Source organism: Somniosus microcephalus, chromosome 26, assembly GCF_052327205.1.
Source record: "Somniosus microcephalus isolate GS21.2 chromosome 26, FLI_Smic_1.0, whole genome shotgun sequence".
NCBI classification, from domain to species: Eukaryota; Metazoa; Chordata; class Chondrichthyes; order Squaliformes; family Somniosidae; genus Somniosus; species Somniosus microcephalus.
In genome coordinates this window covers 50,995,405-51,015,759 of record NC_141012.1, presented here as the reverse complement: position 1 = coordinate 51,015,759, position 20,355 = coordinate 50,995,405, and positions in this window count along the sequence as shown.

The following is a 20,355-nucleotide window of genomic DNA, read 5'->3' as shown; positions in this document are numbered from 1 at the left end:
CTCCCCTAATTCCCCCATTTACTGACTCTCTCCCCTAATTCCCCCATTTACTGACTCTCTCCCCTAATTCCCCCATTTACTGACTCTCTCCCCTAATTCCCCATTTACTGACTCTCTCCCCTAATTCCCCCATTTACTGACTCTCTCCCCTAATTCCCCCATTTACTGACTCTCTCCCCTAATTCCCCATTTACTGACTCTCTCCCCTAATTCCCCCATTTACTGACTCTCTCCCCTAATTCCCCATTTACTGACTCTCTCCCCTAATTCCCCCATTTACTGACTCTCTCCCCTAATTCCCCATTTACTGACTCTCTCCCCTAATTCCCCCATTTACTGACTCTCTCCCCTAATTCCCCATTTACTGACTCTCTCCCCTAATTCCCCCATTTACTGACTCTCTCCCTAATTCCCCATTTACTGACTCTCTCCCCTAATTCCCCCATTTACTGACTCTCTCCCCTAATTCCCCCATTTACTGACTCTCTCCCTAATTCCCCATTTACTGACTCTCTCCCCTAATTCCCCCATTTACTGACTCTCTCCCCTAATTCCCCCATTTACTGACTCTCTCCCCAATTCCCCATTTACTGACTCTCTCCCCTAATTCCCCCATTTACTGACTCTCTCCCTAATTCCCCCATTTACTGACTCTCTCCCCTAATTCCCCATTTACTGACTCTCTCCCCTAATTCCCCCATTTACTGACTCTCTCCCTAATTCCCCATTTACTGACTCTCTCCCCTAATTCCCCATTTACTGACTCTCTCCCCTAATTCCCCATTTACTGACTCTCTCCCCTAATTCCCCATTTACTGACTCTCTCCCCTAATTCCCCATTTACTGACTCTCTCCCTAATTCCCCCATTTACTGACTCTCTCCCCTAATTCCCCATTTACTGACTCTCTCCCCTAATTCCCCCATTTACTGACTCTCTCCCCTAATTCCCCCATTTACTGACTCTCTCCCCTAATTCCCCCATTTACTGACTCTCTCCCCTAATTCCCCATTTACTGACTCTCTCCCCTAATTCCCCATTTACTGACTCTCTCCCCTAATTCCCCCATTTACTGACTCTCTCCCCTAATTCCCCATTTACTGACTCTCTCCCCTAATTCCCCATTTACTGACTCTCTCCCCTAATTCCCCATTTACTGACTCTCTCCCCTAATTCCCCATTTACTGACTCTCTCCCCTAATTCCCCCATTTACTGACTCTCTCCCCTAATTCCCCCATTTACTGACTCTCTCCCCTAATTCCCCCATTTACTGACTCTCTCCCCTAATTCCCCATTTACTGACTCTCTCCCCTAATTCCCCATTTACTGACTCTCTCCCCTAATTCCCCCATTTACTGACTCTCTCCCCTAATTCCCCCATTTACTGACTCTCTCCCCTAATTCCCCATTTACTGACTCTCTCCCTAATTCCCCCATTTACTGACTCTCTCCCCTAATTCCCCCATTTACTGACTCTCTCCCCTAATTCCCCCATTTACTGACTCTCTCCCCTAATTCCCCATTTACTGACTCTCTCCCCTAATTCCCCATTTACTGACTCTCCCCTAATTCCCCATTTACTGACTCTCTCCCCTAATTCCCCCATTTACTGACTCTCTCCCCTAATTCCCCCATTTACTGACTCTCTCCCCTAATTCCCCATTTACTGACTCTCTCCCTAATTCCCCCATTTACTGACTCTCTCCCCTAATTCCCCCATTTACTGACTCTCTCCCCTAATTCCCCATTTACTGACTCTCTCCCCTAATTCCCCCATTTACTGACTCTCTCCCCTAATTCCCCCATTTACTGACTCTCTCCCCTAATTCCCCCATTTACTGACTCTCTCCCTAATTCCCCCATTTACTGACTCTCTCCCCTAATTCCCCATTTACTGACTCTCTCCCCTAATTCCCCCATTTACTGACTCTCTCCCCTAATTCCCCATTTACTGACTCTCTCCCCTAATCCCCCATTTACTGACTCTCTCCCCTAATTCCCCCATTTACTGACTCTCTCCCCTAATTCCCCCATTTACTGACTCTCTCCCCTAATTCCCCATTTACTGACTCTCTCCCCTAATTCCCCCATTTACTGACTCTCTCCCCTAATTCCCCCATTTACTGACTCTCTCCCCTAATTCCCCCATTTACTGACTCTCTCCCCTAATTCCCCCATTTACTGACTCTCTCCCTAATTCCCCCATTTACTGACTCTCTCCCCTAATTCCCCATTTACTGACTCTCTCCCCTAATTCCCCATTTACTGACTCTCTCCCCTAATTCCCCATTTACTGACTCTCTCCCCTAATTCCCCCATTTACTGACTCTCTCCCCTAATTCCCCCATTTACTGACTCTCTCCCCTAATTCCCCCATTTACTGACTCTCTCCCCTAATTCCCCATTTACTGACTCTCTCCCCTAATTCCCCCATTTACTGACTCTCTCCCCTAATTCCCCCATTTACTGACTCTCTCCCCTAATTCCCCCATTTACTGACTCTCTCCCCTAATTCCCCCATTTACTGACTCTCTCCCCTAATTCCCCATTTACTGACTCTCTCCCTAATTCCCCCATTTACTGACTCTCTCCCCTAATTCCCCATTTACTGACTCTCTCCCCTAATTCCCCATTTACTGACTCTCTCCCCTAATTCCCCCATTTACTGACTCTCTCCCCTAATTCCCCCATTTACTGACTCTCTCCCCTAATTCCCCCATTTACTGACTCTCTCCCCTAATTCCCCCATTTACTGACTCTCTCCCCTAATTCCCCATTTACTGACTCTCTCCCCAATTCCCCCATTTACTGACTCTCTCCCCTAATTCCCCATTTACTGACTCTCTCCCCTAATTCCCCATTTACTGACTCTCTCCCCTAATTCCCCCATTTACTGACTCTCTCCCCTAATTCCCCCATTTACTGACTCTCTCCCCTAATTCCCCCATTTACTGACTCTCTCCCCTAATTCCCCCATTTACTGACTCTCTCCCCTAATTCCCCCATTTACTGACTCTCTCCCCTAATTCCCCCATTTACTGACTCTCTCCCCTAATTCCCCATTTACTGACTCTCTCCCCTAATTCCCCATTTACTGACTCTCTCCCCTAATTCCCCCATTTACTGACTCTCTCCCCTAATTCCCCCATTTACTGACTCTCTCCCCTAATTCCCCCATTTACTGACTCTCTCCCCTAATTCCCCCATTTACTGACTCTCTCCCCTAATTCCCCCATTTACTGACTCTCTCCCCTAATTCCCCCATTTACTGACTCTCTCCCCTAATTCCCCATTTACTGACTCTCTCCCCTAATTCCCCCATTTACTGACTCTCTCCCCTAATTCCCCCATTTACTGACTCTCTCCCCTAATTCCCCCATTTACTGACTCTCTCCCTAATTCCCCATTTACTGACTCTCTCCCCTAATTCCCCATTTACTGACTCTCTCCCCTAATTCCCCCATTTACTGACTCTCTCCCCTAATTCCCCCATTTACTGACTCTCTCCCCTAATTCCCCATTTACTGACTCTCTCCCCTAATTCCCCCATTTACTGACTCTCTCCCCTAATTCCCCCATTTACTGACTCTCTCCCCTAATTCCCCCATTTACTGACTCTCTCCCCTAATTCCCCCATTTACTGACTCTCTCCCCTAATTCCCCCATTTACTGACTCTCTCCCCTAATTCCCCATTTACTGACTCTCTCCCCTAATTCCCCCATTTACTGACTCTCTCCCCTAATTCCCCATTTACTGACTCTCTCCCCTAATTCCCCATTTACTGACTCTCTCCCCTAATTCCCCATTTACTGACTCTCTCCCCTAATTCCCCATTTACTGACTCTCTCCCCTAATTCCCCATTTACTGACTCTCTCCCTAATTCCCCATTTACTGACTCTCTCCCCTAATTCCCCATTTACTGACTCTCTCCCCTAATTCCCCATTTACTGACTCTCTCCCCTAATTCCCCCATTTACTGACTCTCTCCCCTAATTCCCCCATTTACTGACTCTCTCCCCTAATTCCCCATTTACTGACTCTCTCCCCTAATTCCCCATTTACTGACTCTCTCCCCTAATTCCCCCATTTACTGACTCTCTCCCCTAATTCCCCATTTACTGACTCTCTCCCCTAATTCCCCATTTACTGACTCTCTCCCTAATTCCCCCATTTACTGACTCTCTCCCCTAATTCCCCCATTTACTGACTCTCTCCCCTAATTCCCCATTTACTGACTCTCTCCCTAATTCCCCATTTACTGACTCTCTCCCCTAATTCCCCATTTACTGACTCTCTCCCCTAATTCCCCATTTACTGACTCTCTCCCCTATTCCCATTTACTGACTCTCTCCCCTAATTCCCCCATTTACTGACTCTCTCCCCTAATTCCCCATTTACTGACTCTCTCCCCTAATTCCCCATTTACTGACTCTCTCCCCTAATTCCCCCATTTACTGACTCTCTCCCCTAATTCCCCCATTTACTGACTCTCTCCCCTAATTCCCCATTTACTGACTCTCTCCCCTAATTCCCCATTTACTGACTCTCTCCCCTAATTCCCCCATTTACTGACTCTCTCCCCTAATTCCCCATTTACTGACTCTCTCCCCTAATTCCCCCATTTACTGACTCTCTCCCCTAATTCCCCATTTACTGACTCTCTCCCCTAATTCCCCATTTACTGACTCTCTCCCCTAATTCCCCATTTACTGACTCTCTCCCCTAATTCCCCATTTACTGACTCTCTCCCCTAATTCCCCCATTTACTGACTCTCTCCCCTAATTCCCCCATTTACTGACTCTCTCCCCTAATTCCCCATTTCCTGACTCTCTCCCCTAATTCCCCATTTACTGACTCTCTCCCCTAATTCCCCCATTTACTGACTCTCTCCCCTAATTCCCCCATTTACTGACTCTCTCCCCTAATTCCCCCATTTACTGACTCTCTCCCCTAATTCCCCCATTTACTGACTCTCTCCCCTAATTCCCCCATTTCCTGACTCTCTCCCCTAATTCCCCATTTACTGACTCTCTCCCCTAATTCCCCCATTTACTGACTCTCTCCCCAATTCCCCCATTTACTGACTCTCTCCCCTAATTCCCCATTTACTGACTCTCTCCCCTAATTCCCCCATTTACTGACACTCTCCCCTAATTCCCCCATTTACTGACTCTCTCCCCTAATTCCCCCATTTACTGACACTCTCCCCTAATTCCCCCATTTACTGACTCTCTCCCCTAATTCCCCCATTTACTGACACTCTCCCCTAATTCCCCCATTTACTGACTCTCTCCCCTAATTCCCCCATTTACTGACTCTCTCCCCTAATTCCCCATTTACTGACTCTCTCCCCTAATTCCCCCATTTACTGACTCTCTCCCCTAATTCCCCCATTTACTGACTCTCTCCCCTAATTCCCCCATTTACTGACTCTCTCCCCTAATTCCCCCATTTACTGACTCTCTCCCCTAATTCCCCCATTTACTGACTCTCTCCCCTAATTCCCCATTTACTGACTCTCTCCCCTAATTCCCCCATTTACTGACTCTCTCCCCTAATTCCCCCATTTACTGACTCTCTCCCCTAATTCCCCCATTTACTGACTCTTTCCCCTAATTCCCATTTACTGACTCTCTCCCCTAATTCCCCCATTTACTGACTCTCTCCCCTAATTCCCCCATTTACTGACTCTCTCCCCTAATTCCCCCATTTACTGACTTCTCCCCTAATTCCCCATTTACTGACTCTCTCCCCTAATTCCCCATTTACTGACTCTCTCCCCTAATTCCCCCATTTACTGACTCTCTCCCCTAATTCCCCCATTTACTGACTCTCTCCCCTAATTCCCCCATTTACTGACTCTCTCCCCTAATTCCCCATTTACTGACTCTCTCCCTAATTCCCCCATTTACTGACTCTCTCCCCTAATTCCCCCATTTACTGACTCTCTCCCCTAATTCCCCCATTTACTGACTCTCTCCCCTAATTCCCCCATTTACTGACTCTCTCCCCTAATTCCCCCATTTACTGACTCTCTCCCCTAATTCCCCCATTTACTGACTCTCTCCCCTAATTCCCCCATTTACTGACTCTCTCCCCTAATTCCCCATTTACTGACTCTCTCCCCTAATTCCCCCATTTACTGACTCTCTCCTCTAATTCCCCCATTTACTGACTCTCTCCCCTAATTCCCCCATTTACTGACTCTCTCCCCTAATTCCCCCATTTACTGACTCTCTCCCCTAATTCCCCCATTTACTGACTCTCTCCTCTAATTCCCCCATTTACTGACTCTCTCCCCTAATTCCCCCATTTACTGACTCTCTCCCCTAATTCCCCCATTTACTGACTCTCTCCCCTAATTCCCCCATTTACTGACTCTCTCCCCTAATTCCCCCATTTACTGACACTCTCCCCTAATTCCCCCATTTACTGACTCTCTCCCCTAATTCCCCCATTTACTGACTCTCTCCCCTAATTTCCCATTTACTGACTCTCTCCCCTAATTCCCCCATTTACTGACTCTCTCCCCAATTCCCCATTTACTGACTCTCTCCCCTAATTCCCCATTTACTGACTCTCTCCCCTAATTCCCCCATTTACTGACTCTCTCCTCTAATTCCCCCATTTACTGACTCTCTCCCCTAATTTCCCATTTTCTGACTCTCTCCCCTAATTCCCCCATTTACTGACTCTCTCCCCTAATTTCCCATTTACTGACTCTCTCCCCTAATTCCCCCATTTACTGACTCTCTCCCCTAATTCCCCATTTACTGACTCTCTCCCCTAATTCCCCATTTACTGACTCTCTCCCCTAATTCCCCCATTTACTGACTCTCTCCCCTAATTCCCCCATTTACTGACTCTCTCCCCTAATTCCCCCATTTACTGACTCTCTCCCCTAATTCCCCCATTTACTGACTCTCTCCCCTAATTCCCCATTTACTGACTCTCTCCCCTAATTCCCCCATTTACTGACTCTCTCCCCTAATTCCCCATTTACTGACTCTCTCCCCTAATTCCCCCATTTACTGACTCTCTCCCCTAATTCCCCATTTACTGACTCTCTCCCCTAATTCCCCCATTTACTGACTCTCTCCCCTAATTCCCCCATTTACTGACTCTCTCCCCTAATTCCCCCATTTACTGACTCTCTCCCCTAATTCCCCCATTTACTGACTCTCTCCCCTAATTCCCCCATTTACTGACTCTCTCCACTAATTCCCCCATTTACTGACTCTCTCCCTAATTCCCCATTTACTGACTCTCTCCCCTAATTCCCCCATTTACTGACTCTGTCCCCTAATTCCCCATTTACTGACTCTCTCCCCTAATTCCCCCATTTACTGACTCTCTCCCCTAATTCCCCCATTTACTGACTCTCTCCCCTAATTCCCCCATTTACTGACTCTCTCCCCTAATTCCCCCATTTACTGACTCTCTCCCCTAATTCCCCCATTTACTGACTCTCTCCCCTAATTCCCCCATTTACTGACTCTCTCCCCTAATTCCCCCATTTACTGACTCTCTCCCCTAATTCCCCCATTTACTGACTCTCTCCCCTCATTCCCCATTTACTGACTCTCTCCCCTAATTCCCCCATTTACTGACTCTCTCCTCTAATTCCCCCATTTACTGACTCTCTCCCTAATTCCCCATTTACTGACTCTCTCCCCTAATTCCCCCATTTACTGACTCTCTCTCCTAATTCCCCCATTTACTGACTCTCTCCCCTAATTCCCCATTTACTGACTCTCTCCCCTAATTCCCCCATTTACTGACTCTCTCCCCTAATTCCCCCATTTACTGACTCTCTCTCCTAATTCCCCCATTTACTGACTCTCTCCCCTAATTCCCCATTTACTAACTCTCTCCCCTAATTCCCCATTTACTGACTCTCTCCCCTAATTCCCCATTTACTGACTCTCTCCCCTAATTCCCCCATTTACTGACTCTCTCCCCTAATTCCCCCATTTACTGACTCTCTCCCACAATTCCCCCATTTACTGACTCTCTCCCCTAATTCCCCCATTTACTGACTCTCTCCCCTAATTCCCCATTTACTGAGTCTCTCCCCTAATTCCCCATTTACTGACTCTCTCCCCTAATTCCCCATTTACTGAGTCTCTCCCCTAATTCCCCCATTTACTGACTCTCTCCCCTAATTCCCCCATTTACTGACTCTCTCCCCTAATTCCCCATTTACTGAGTCTCTCCCTAATTCCCCCATTTACTGACTCTCTCCCCTAATTCCCCATTTACTGACTCTCTCCCCTAATTCCCCCATTTACTGACTCTCTCCCCTAATTCCCCATTTACTGACTCTCTCCCCTAATTCCCCATTTACTGACTCTCTCCCCTAATTCCCCCATTTACTGACTCTCTCCCCTAATTCCCCATTTACTGACTCTCTCCCCTAATTCCCCCATTTACTGACTCTCTCCCCTAATTCCCCCATTTACTGACTCTCTCCCCTAATTCCCCATTTACTGACTCTCTCCCCTAATTCCCCCATTTACTGACTCTCTCCCCTAATTCCCCCATTTACTGACTCTCTCCCCTAATTCCCCCATTTACTGACTCTCTCCCCTAATTCCCCATTTACTGACTCTCTCCCCTAATTCCCCCATTTACTGACTCTCTCCCCTAATTCCCCATTTACTGACTCTCTCCCCTAATTCCCCCATTTACTGACTCTCTCCCCTAATTCCCCCATTTACTGACTCTCTCCCCTAATTCCCCATTTACTGACTCTCTCCCCTAATTCCCCCATTTACTGACTCTCTCCCCTAATTCCCCCATTTACTGACTCTCTCCCCTAATTCCCCATTTACTGACTCTCTCCCCTAATTCCCCCATTTACTGACTCTCTCCCCTAATTCCCCCATTTACTGACTCTCTCCCCTAATTCCCCATTTCCTGACTCTCTCCCCTAATTCCCCCATTTACTGACTCTCTCCCCTAATTCCCCCATTTGCTGACTCTCTCCCCTAATTCCCCCATTTACTGACTCTCTCCCCTAATTCCCCCATTTACTGACTCTCTCCCCTAATTCCCCCATTTACTGACTCTCTCCCCTAATTCCCCCATTTACTGACTCTCTTCCCTAATTCCCCCATTTACTGACTCTCTCCCCTAATTCCCCATTTACTGACTCTCTCCCCTAATTCCCCATTTACTGACTCTCTCCCTAATTCCCCATTTACTGACTCTCTCCCCTAATTCCCCATTTACTGACTCTCTCCCCTATTTCCCCCATTTACTGACTCTCATAGAGTTATACAGCACAGAAAGAGGCCATTCGGCCCATCGTGTCTGCGCCGTCCATCAAACCCTGTCCAATCTAATCCCATTTTCCAGCATTTGGTCCATAGCCTTGTATGCAATGGCATTTCAAGTGCTCATCCAAATGCTTCTTGAATGTTGTGAGGGTTCCTGCCTCTACCGACCTTTCAGGCAGTGAGTTCCAGACTCCCACCACCCTCTGGGTGAAAAAGTTCCTCCTCAAATCCCCTCTAAACCTCCTGCCCCTTACCTTGAATCTATGCCCCCTTGTTATTGACCCCCCTACTAAGGGGAAAAGTTCCACTTTATCTACCCTATCTATGCCCCTCATCATTTTGTACACCTCAATCAGGTCCCCCCTCAGCCTTCTTTGCTCCAAGGAAAACAACCCCAGACTGTTTAGTCTTTCTTCATAGCTGAGGCGCTCCATCCCAGGTAACATCCTGGTGAATCTTCTCTGCACCCTCTCCAAAGCAATCACATCCTTCCTATAGTGAGGCCACCAGAACTGCACACAGTACTCCAGCTGTGGCCTTACCAGCATTTTGTACAGCTCCATCATAACCTCCCTGCTCTTATATTCTATGCCTCGGCTAATGAAGGCAAGTATCCCATATGCCTTTTTAACCACCTTATCTACCTGTTCCGCTGCCTTCAGGGATCTATGTACATGTACACCAAGGTCTCTCTGACCCTCTGTACTTCCTAGGGTCCTACCACTCATTGTGTATTCCCTTGCCTTATTTGTCCGTCCAAAATGCATCACCTCGCACTTTTCAGGGTTAAATTCCATTTGCCACTTTTCCGCCCATTTGACCAACCCGTTTATATCGTCCTGTAGCCTGAGGCTTTCCTCCTCGCAATTTACCACCCCACCAATTTTCGTGTCATCTGCGAACTTACTGATCATACCTTTTACATTCTCATCCAAATCTTTTATGGTGGCACAGTGGCATAGTGGTTAGCACTGTTGCCTCACAGCGCCAGGGACCCGGGTTCGAATCCAGCCTCGGGCGACTGTCTGTGTGGAGTTTGCACATTCTCCCCGTGTTTGCGTGGGTTTCCTCCGGGTGCTCCGGTTTCCTCCCACAGTCCAAAGATGTGCGAGTTAGGTTGATTGGCTATGATAAATTGACCCTTAGTGTTAGGGGGATTAAATACGTGGGGTTACGGGGATATGTGTTGGTGTAGGGATTACGGGGATCGGGTGGGATATGTGTCGGTGCAGGCTCGATGAGCCGAAATGGCCTCTATCTGCACTGTGGGGTTTCTGTGATTCTGTGATCACAAACAGCAAGGGACCCAGCACCGATCCCTGAGGTACCCCACTGGACACAGGCTTCCTGTCACAAAAGCAACCTTCGACCATCATCCTCTGCCTCCTGCCACTCAGCCAGTTTAGGATCCAACGTGCCAAGGCACCCTGGATCCCATGGGCTCTTACCTTCTTGACCAGTCTCCTATGCGGGACTTTGTCAAAAGCCTTACTGAAGTCCATGTATACCACATCCACCGCATTTCCCTCATCCACACACCTAGTCACCCCCTCGAAAAATTCGATCAGATTGGTCAGACATGATTTACCCTTGACAAAGCCATGCTGACTATCCCCGATTAATCCTTGCCTCTCCAAGTGGAGACTAATTTTGTCCCTCAGAATTTTTTCCAATAATTTCCCTACCACAGATGTTAGGCTCACTGGCCTGTAATTCCCTGGTTTATCCCTGCTACCCTTCTTGAATAATGGTACTACGTTAGCTGTTCTCCAGTCCTCTGGCACATCCCCTGTGGCCAGAGAGGTGCTGAAAATTTGTGTCAGAGCCCCTGCAATCTCCTCCTTTGCCTCACACAGCAGCCTGGGATACATCTCGTCCGGGCCTGGGGATTTATCCACTTTTTGGCCTGCTAAAACCGCTGGTACCTCCTCCCTCTCGATGCTAATATGTTCAAGTATATCACAGTCCCCTTGCCCGATTTCTATGTCTACATCGTCTTTCTCCATAGTGAACACAGATGCAAAAAATTCATTTAAAACCCCGCCTACATCATCTGGCTCTACACACAGATTGCCACTTTGGTCCCTAATGGGCCCTACCCTTTCCCTGGTTATCCTCTTGCCCTTAATATACTTATAAAACATCTTAGGATTTTCCTTTATTTTGCTCGCCAGTGTTATTTCATGGCCCCTCCTCGCTCTCCTAATTTCTTTTTTAAGTATGCCCCTGCACTTTTTATACTCCTCTAGGGCTTCCTCCATCTTTAGTCTTTTGTAACTGCCAAAAGCCCCCCTTTTTTTCCTAATGCATTTTTGTATATCCCTTGTCATCCAAGGTTCCCTTTGCTTGTTGGTCCCACCCTTGACCTTTACGGGAACATGTTGGTGTTGTACTCTCTCTATTTCCCTTCTGAAAGTCTCCCACTGCTTTGATGTGGATTTTCCTATAAGTAGCTGCTCCCAGTCCACTTTGGCCAGATCCTGCCTTATCATATTAAAATCGGCTTTCCCCCAATTTAGAACCCTTATTTCCGGGCCGTCTTTGTCTTTTTCCATGACCACCTTAAATCTCACCGAATTATGGTCACTGTCGCCAAAATGCTCTCCTACTGACACTTCCACCACTTGCCCGGCTAAATTCCCTAGAATTAGGTCCAGTACCGCCCCCTGTCTTGTAGGACTTTCTACATGTTGGCTCAAAAAGCTCTCCTGGATGCACTTTAAGAATTTCGCACCCTCTAAGCCTTTCACACTCTGACTATCCCAATTTATATTGGGGAAGTTGAAATCCCCCACTATTATTACCCTATTATTTTCGCACTTCTCTGAGATTTGCCTACATATCTGTTCCTCTATCTCCCCCTGACTGTTTGGGGGCCTATAGTACACTCCCAGCAAAGTGCTTGCCCCCTTTTTGTTTTTAAGTTCTACCCATATGGCCTCATTTGAGGAACCCGCTAATATATCATCCCTCCTTACAGCAGTAATTGACTCCTTAATTAATATTGCGACACCCCCTCCCCTTTTACACCCCCCTCTGTCTCGCCTGAAGATTCTATACCCCGGAATATTGAGCTGCCAGTCCTGACCCTCCCTCAACCATATCTCCGTGATAGCAACAATATCGTACTCCCATGTGTTCAACAACAACTTCAGTTCATCCACCTTATTTGCAAGACTCCTTGCATTAAAATAAATGCCTTCCAGCCTTGCCATATTCCCTTTTGCCTTCACATATTTGCTCTGCCTTCCCAGCTGACTTGTTTTTTCCTCCGTATTTGGCTGTAAATCACCCCCTACTATAGCTCCACTCTGTATCCCATCCCCCTCCCCTAATTCCCCCATTTACTGACTCTCTCCCCTAATTCCCCCATTTACTGACACTCTCCCCAATTCCCCCATTTACTGACACTCTCCCCAATTCCCCCATTTACTGACTCTCTCCCCTAATTCCCCCATTTACTGACTCTCTCCCCAATTCCCCCATTTACTGACTCTCTCCCCTAATTCCCCATTTACTGACTCTCTCCCCTAATTCCCCATTTACTGACTCTCTCCCCTAATTCCCCCATTTACTGACTCTCTCCCCTAATTCCCCATTTACTGACACTCTCCCCTAATTCCCCATTTACTGACTCTCTCCCCTAATTCCCCCATTTACTGACTCTCTCCCTTAATTCCCCATTTACTGACTCTCTCCCCTAATTCCCCATTTACTGACTCTCTCCCCTAATTCCCCCATTTACTGACTCTCTCCCCTAATTCCCCCATTTACTGACTTTATGCCCAACCATCTTCAGCTACTTCATCATGACCTTCTCTCCATCATAAGGTCAGAAGTGAGGATGTTCGCTGATGATTGGAGTGTTCAGTGCCATTCACAACTCCTCAGATGATAAAGCAGTCCATGCCCACATGCAACAACATTCAGACTTGTTCTGATACATGCCAAGTAACATTCACGCCACACAAGTGCCAGGCAATGACTATCTCCAACAAGAGAGAGTCTAACCACCGACCCTTGACATTCAATGGCATTATGATCGCGAATTCCCCACCATCAACATCCTGGGGGTCACCATTGATCGGAAACTGAACTGGACAAGCCACATAAATACTGTGGCCACAAGAGCAGGCCAGAGGCTAGGTATTCTGCGGTGAGTGTCTCACCTCCTGACTCCCCAAAGCCTTTCCACCATCTACAAGGCACAAGTCAGGAGTGTGATGGAATACTCTCCACTTGCCTGGATGAATGCAGCTCCAACAACACTCAAGAAGCTCGACACCATCTAGGACAAAGCAACCCGCCTAATTGGCACCCCATCCACCACCTTAAACATTCACTCCCTCCACCACCAGCACACCGTGGCTGCAGTGTGTACCATCTACAAGATGCAGCAGCAACTCGCCAAGGCTTCTTCGGCAGCACCTCCCAAACCCGCGACCTCTTCCACCTAGAATGACAAGGGCAGCAGGCGCTTGGGAACACCATCACTTGCAAGTTCCCCTCCAAGTCACACACCATCCTGACTTGGAAGTATATCGCCGATCCTTCATCATCGCTGGGTCAAAATCCTGGAACTCCCTCCCTAACAGCACTGTGGGAGTACCTTCACCACACGGACTGCAGCGGTTCAAGAAGGCGGCTCATCACCACCTTCTCAAGGGCAATTAGGGATGGGCAATAAATGCTGGTCTTGCCAGCAACGCCCACATCCCAGGCACAAATAAAAAAAAGTAAGAAAACTGTTCAATTGGCTTCTCATCACAGCTGCACCACTCACAGCCTCATTAGTTGCAAGACTCGAACCACACCCCCCCCCCCCACCACCCTGCACTCTGCTCCAATCAGTACAGCACAGTTCACTAAATATTCTTCACCTCACCCTCATACACTCAGAACTATTACAGACTTCACACCCACAACTCACAGCTCACACACACACAGTCAGCTATTGAACCATGACAGCCGCATCGCCCACATGTCGCGACTCTCACTGACACACTTCCTGCTGGAGTAGAAACTGCAAAACACGAGGCAACAGCCTGCCCCCGGTGGAGGAGCAGTGCAACTGCACCCCCCCTTGAGGAGAGGGTGCTGTCCATAATGGGACGGAGCAGATGACCACTGATGATGCTGGAGGAATCGCTGAGCAGGGTTTCTGCAAACCTAATCCTCCTTCTCCTCTCCGCTCACCACACCCTCAACCCACACTCAGGGGTCAAAAACCAGGGGGTTCAGATTTAAAGTAATTGGGGGAAGATTTAGAGGGGATTTGAGGGGAAATGTCTTCACCCAGAGGGTTGTGAGGGTCTGGAACTCACTGCCTGAAAGGGTGGTAGAGGCAGGAACCCTAACCACATTTAAAAAGTACTTGGATGTGCACTTGGGAAGCTCCAACCTGCAGGGCTACAGACCAAGAGCTGGGAAGTGGGATTAGGCTGGATAGCTCTTTGTTGGCCGGCACGGACACGATGGGCCGAAATGGCCTCCTTCCGTGCTGTAACTTTCTATGATTCTATGATTCTCTGCCTGAGAAGCTGCAGATGCTTCCAACACACACTTCTCTCTCTCTGCTCTCCCCACACCACAACCTAACCCTTGTCCTATCTTCATTTCATGTCCTGAGAATGTGGAGGTCCTTCAGCTGATGGAGCGAGAGGAGCAAAGTGAGCTTGAAGATGCACCGTCACTTCAGCTCACTCTCACAAGCACAGTTCAGATACTGACACCAGGCGGACTTTACAGGGTAGAGGAGGGATCTGTACGTGGTAACTCACCGGGCACAAGTGAGGAAGAGGCAGGGTAGGGGAATAGGAGGCCACAGATGCCAGCTCACTGGAGGCCGTGATTACAGACTAGTTCCATTGCGGAAGACTCAGATGCTGACTTTGATGGGCCAGGCTACAGAGGAAGGCTGATGGGCAAATACCACGCTTGGTGCACGGTGCCTGCCAGAGAGCTTGTGCGCAATGTCATGTCATGGAGGAGTCCGACTCCAACTTGGTGCAGGGCTTTGGACCATCAGCATTACAGTGGAACCCACCATGATGCAGCATCTCATGACCAATCTGACAGCTTCCATAGCAGGACAGACAGCTGCCACCTTGGCTCTGGGTGCCACTGTTAAACGGGGCTTCAAGGGCGTCACGTCAGTCTAGACATCTATTCTCCAGGAAAGCACTAGGATTGTAAACGCACCACCCGGGAGAGTAGCCTTGGCTGCATAGGCGAGTAACCTACTGTCCTCCCACACTAGCCACTCCGCCAGTGCCCTTACCAGTGCCCCCCAGCCAGCTGGCTACGAGTGCTGCCCAGGCTGAGATGGTGCAATCTAGGCCCAGAGCTGCTCGAGATAACCCGCCATGGGCACCTGAGGTGTCCTCAGTGGTAGCTCAGCAACCTCCCAAGCTGCAGCCAACAACAACAAACATTTATATAGCGCCTTTAACGTACTAAAACATCCCAAGGTGCTTCACAGGAGTGTTATCAAATAGAATTTGACACCGAGCCACATAAGGAGGTATTGGCTCTGAAATTACAGTGTCTTCGATGGCATACTCTCAGAGTACGCTGTCATATTCCCTTTCCCGGGAGTTCCGGATTTCCGCATGCTATTACGCGAAATACGGAACTTGCGATCTGTCAAGGTTCACCTTGACAGATCACCGGAACTGACTGAAAAATTAGTATTGCTGGCACAGAGTTGGGCTATTTGCCCAACAACTGCCCAGCAATTGCCCACGCAATTCATAGGGCCTGCTTTCATCAACATAAGGGTCTATACCAGGCTTAAATAAAACATTTAAAAACCCAAAATGATGCGCATACACTTTAAATGAGTTTATGTAAATAACGGCCCGGATTAAGATGTTTGAAATTATTTATCAAAAAATTACATTTTTATTGAGATTGGTGCAATGAAGGAGCTTATGAATAAAATTCCAATTCTGTATTTGGGGATTCCATTGCATATCATTAGGGGATTCCCTTCGTAAATGATGGCAATGGAATTCTCCTTTGTCATTGGATGACTGGATCTATGTGATCCGGGGTACGTTTCCGAACTGCCTGCATCCCTGGGCCTGAAGGCCCGAGATCACAACTCTTCACAGCCTGGACGCCTGGAGGTAAATTTGTAAATGTCTCGTGGGTTGGAGGCGTACTCCAAAGGTTGCCTCCGACCGCAATTTCTAGGCCACTAGGACAGGACCAAAAGCTTGGCCAAAGAGGTAGGTTTTAAGTAGCGTCTTTAAGGAGGAGAGTTAGAGAGGCGGAGCGGTTTAGGGAGGGAATTCCAGAGTTTAGGGGCATGGCAGCCGAAGGCACGGCCGCCAATGGTGCAGCGATTAAAATTAGAATGTGCAAGAGGCTTGACTTGGAGGAGCGCAGAAATCTCGGAGGGTTGTAGGGAGGGGCAAGGCCACGGAGGGATTTGAAAACAAAGATGAGAATTTTAAAATCGAGGCGTTGCCGGACTGGGACCCAATGTAGGTCAACAAGCACAAAGGTGCTTGGTGTGAGTTAGGTGCGAGTTAGGACACGGGCAGCAGAGTTTTGAATGAGTTCAAGTTTATGTAGGGTGGAATGTGGGAGGCCAGCCAGGAGTGCGTTGGAATAGTCAAGTCTGGAGGTAACAAAGGCATGGATGAGGGTTTCGGCAGCAGATGAGTTGAGGCAGGGGCGGAGACAGGCGATGTTACGGAGGTGGAAATAGGTCTTGGTATCATCTCAGGGTCAGCTAGGACACCAAGGTTCTGAACAGTCTGGTTTAGCCTCAGGCAGCAGCCAGGTAGAGGGATGGTCGGTGACTAGGGAACGGAGTTTGTGGCAGGGACCGAAGTCTTCCCAATATCTAGCTGGAGGAAATTTCTGCTCATCCAGTATTGGATGTCAGACAAGCAGTTTGACAATTTAGAGACAGTGGAGGAGTTGAGAGGTAGAGCTGGGTATTGCCTGCGTACGTGTGGAAACTGACGCTGTGTTTTCGGATGATGTTGCCGAGGAACAGCATGTAGATGGGAAATAGGAGGGAGCCAAAGATAGATCCTTGGGGTACTCCAGAGGTAACGATGCGGGAATGGGAAGAGACGCCATAGCGCAGGAGCAGCAGGAAGGCAAAAGACAGGCACTAAGGGAATGCACAAGGGTGATTAGTGCTTTGTCTGTGAAGGATGAGATTAATTATTTGATAAATTAAATTTTGCATTTGGATTTGGTGTTAGTTTTTATGTTTGTAGTGAAGTGAGAGTGCGACCAACGTGCGGAGTGAAGAACAATGTGATGGTGATTGTAAGAAGAGAGGTAAGGAGTGTGGGCCTGCTGGTGAATAGGTGGTGGGAGGCCTGACTCAGTTCGAGTGCTCCTCAATCAGCTGGTCTCTGAGAGCCTGGGCAGATTGGGGTCTGTTGGTCGCTACATCTCGACCTCCTCTTCCTCCTCTGCTTCTTCCTTCTCCTCCCCCCTCTTCTGGCAGCTTGACCTGCTCTGTGGAGTCTTCCTTCCTGCTCCCAACTGTGCTCTTTTCCCAAAGACAAACTAAATGGTACAATTTGAAAGGATGCAGGAACAGAGAGACCTGGGGGTGCACTTAACAAACCTTTGAAGGTGGCAGGACAAGTTGAGAAGGCTGTTAAAAAAGCATATGGGATCCTTGGATTTAAAGATAGAGTCATAGGCCTAGAAATTCAGTTGGCGCCGCGCCAGGGCTTTAGCGCCGGAAATTTAGCGCCGGCGCTAAGTCCCCCTGCGCGCGCCAAAAATTCAGTAGCGCCGCGCCCAAACGGCTGCCGGCGCTACAGGAGGGTGTCAGCGCCTCGAAATGGGCGCTGACTGCCGCATTGCGGCGCAATTCCGGCGCTGCGGCACCCGATGCGGTGCGGCAGGCTGGGGAAGTGCAGGCCTCCTCCTTCAGTTAAGGAGGAGCTGCCTGCACCCGCCCGCTGGCCGTTGAAATCTTGAAAAAAATGAGCCCGGCACCTCGGAGAAGTGCCGGGCTCGCAGGCCAGACGCATCTGTTCCGCGGGGGTGGGGGTGGAGGAGTCCGGGGAGGGAGGTGCGGGCAGGCGGCCGGCGGGAAAGCGGCCGGCCGCCGCGCGACCTTAATGCGCCGGCGCTAACTCGCGTAGGACTCTGCTGAAACATCATTAGTTGCGGCTGCCACGGGCGAGGCGGCCGCAACTCAATTTCGGCGTTGGGGCCCGTCACCACGGCAACCGGGACGCTGCGCACACCGATGACGTCATCGGTGCCGGCGCAGCGCAACCGGTCTAACGCCGATGGCAGGGCCCCACTGAATTTACAAACCGGCCATAACTCCGGCGCTAGGCCCTCTAGCGCCTCAAATGGGGCGCTAACCCTACTGAATTTCCAGCCCATAGAGTACAAAAGCAAGGAAGTTGTGCTAAACCTTTATAAAACACTGGTTAGACCTCAGCTGGAGTTTTGTGTCCAGTTCTGGGCAACACACTTTAGGAAGGATGTCAAGGCCTTGGAGAGGGTGCAGAAGAGATTTACTAGAATGGTACCAGGGATGAGGGATTTGATAGAGGTGTTTAAAATCATGAACGGTTTTAACAGTTTCTCCTTATTTACTCTGCTTCCAGTGGCAGAAGGGTCAGTAACCAAAGGACACAGATTTAAGGTGATTGGCAAAAGAGCCAGAGGTGACAGAAGGGGAAAAAAATGCAGCGAGTTGTTGTGATCTGGAACGCGCTGCCTGGAAGTGTGATGGAAGCAGATTCAATAATAACTTTCAAAAGGGAATTTGATAAATACTTGAAGGCGAAAAATCTGCAGGGCTGTGGAGAAAGAGCAGGGGGACTAATTGGAGAGCTCGACCAAAGAGCCGGCACAGGCACGATGGGCCGAATGGCCTCCTTCTCTGCTGTATCATTCTATGATTCTATAAAGATTGGTATGTAATTACACTGAATCAATATCTTTTCTCCCAACGGCATTTCTCACACTTATGCTTTTTCATCATTTTTAAAGAGCTATTTATTTAATATTTTTAAAACAAGGAAATCCATGCTTTGCTTCCAAAAATGCTTCCAATCGAAGAGCAGCTGGGGGCATTTAACTTAATTTCGGAATGACAGTTTCAGTTCAGAGAGCTCATTTATTTATTCAGCTAAAATCGCAGTGATGCAAATGGAATGTTAAATATTAAAATCAACTCCCATGCTGGGCTTCTCTGGTTGTTTTTTTTTTAAGTGCAAATTTGCCAGAATTTACAGCATTGCTCAGAGAGCAGGCTGCAGAAAGTGCTGACTAATAATCCCACATTTCATCGTTTTTAATAAGAGATTAATTCAGGAAAAAACTGCAACCATTCTGTCATTATGGTTTTTATATTAAAATATTGATCAAGGTAAAATGCAATTCATTTTTATGTCATTTCATGTCTATTTCTCTTTAGGCAGAATAACATTGGGCGACTGTTTGATTGACTTTGGGCTACAAGCATATGTTAATTTCTTGCAACCCTGGGTGTGAGCAATGTACATCAGAATTCACTGTTTCTTCTTATGGCCTGGAGTTTGCGGTCAGTGGCGAAGGAACAGTGCTCGCCGTTCACTACACTGACAGCAGGTTACTGAGTTGTCGGGGGTTTTTGAGTGTAGACTTGCTGTCATCGGGCATCTGATCCAGCGCGGCGCCCTCTGCGGGTGATCTGTGACGTCTGTCAGCAGGCCAAGGAACAGCGAGCCTCTTCAGCCAATCAGATTGAAGAATCCTCACGGAGACACTCAGGGGGGGCAATTTTTGATGGCTCCGTCAGGGGCTAAAGAGCCTCCGATAGTAGGGAAGATGGGGTCTTCAGCTGAAACGTTGCATTAGCCCGTGTTTAGGCAAGGCGAGAAATTGGTAAAGGAGTTGAAGCTTGCACTAGGAACGGCCGCCTGGAGGATCGTAAGGGGCTGGTTGCCACTTAAATGGTCGATTCATGCTCATTAACGAGGCTGCACGGTGTTTTGATGGACAGTACTTGACCTAACGCCCTCTCCTAACAGCGACCAGCTGAACACAAGTAAACAAGTTGTTGCTGAGGAATTCGAGCGCTGCTTAA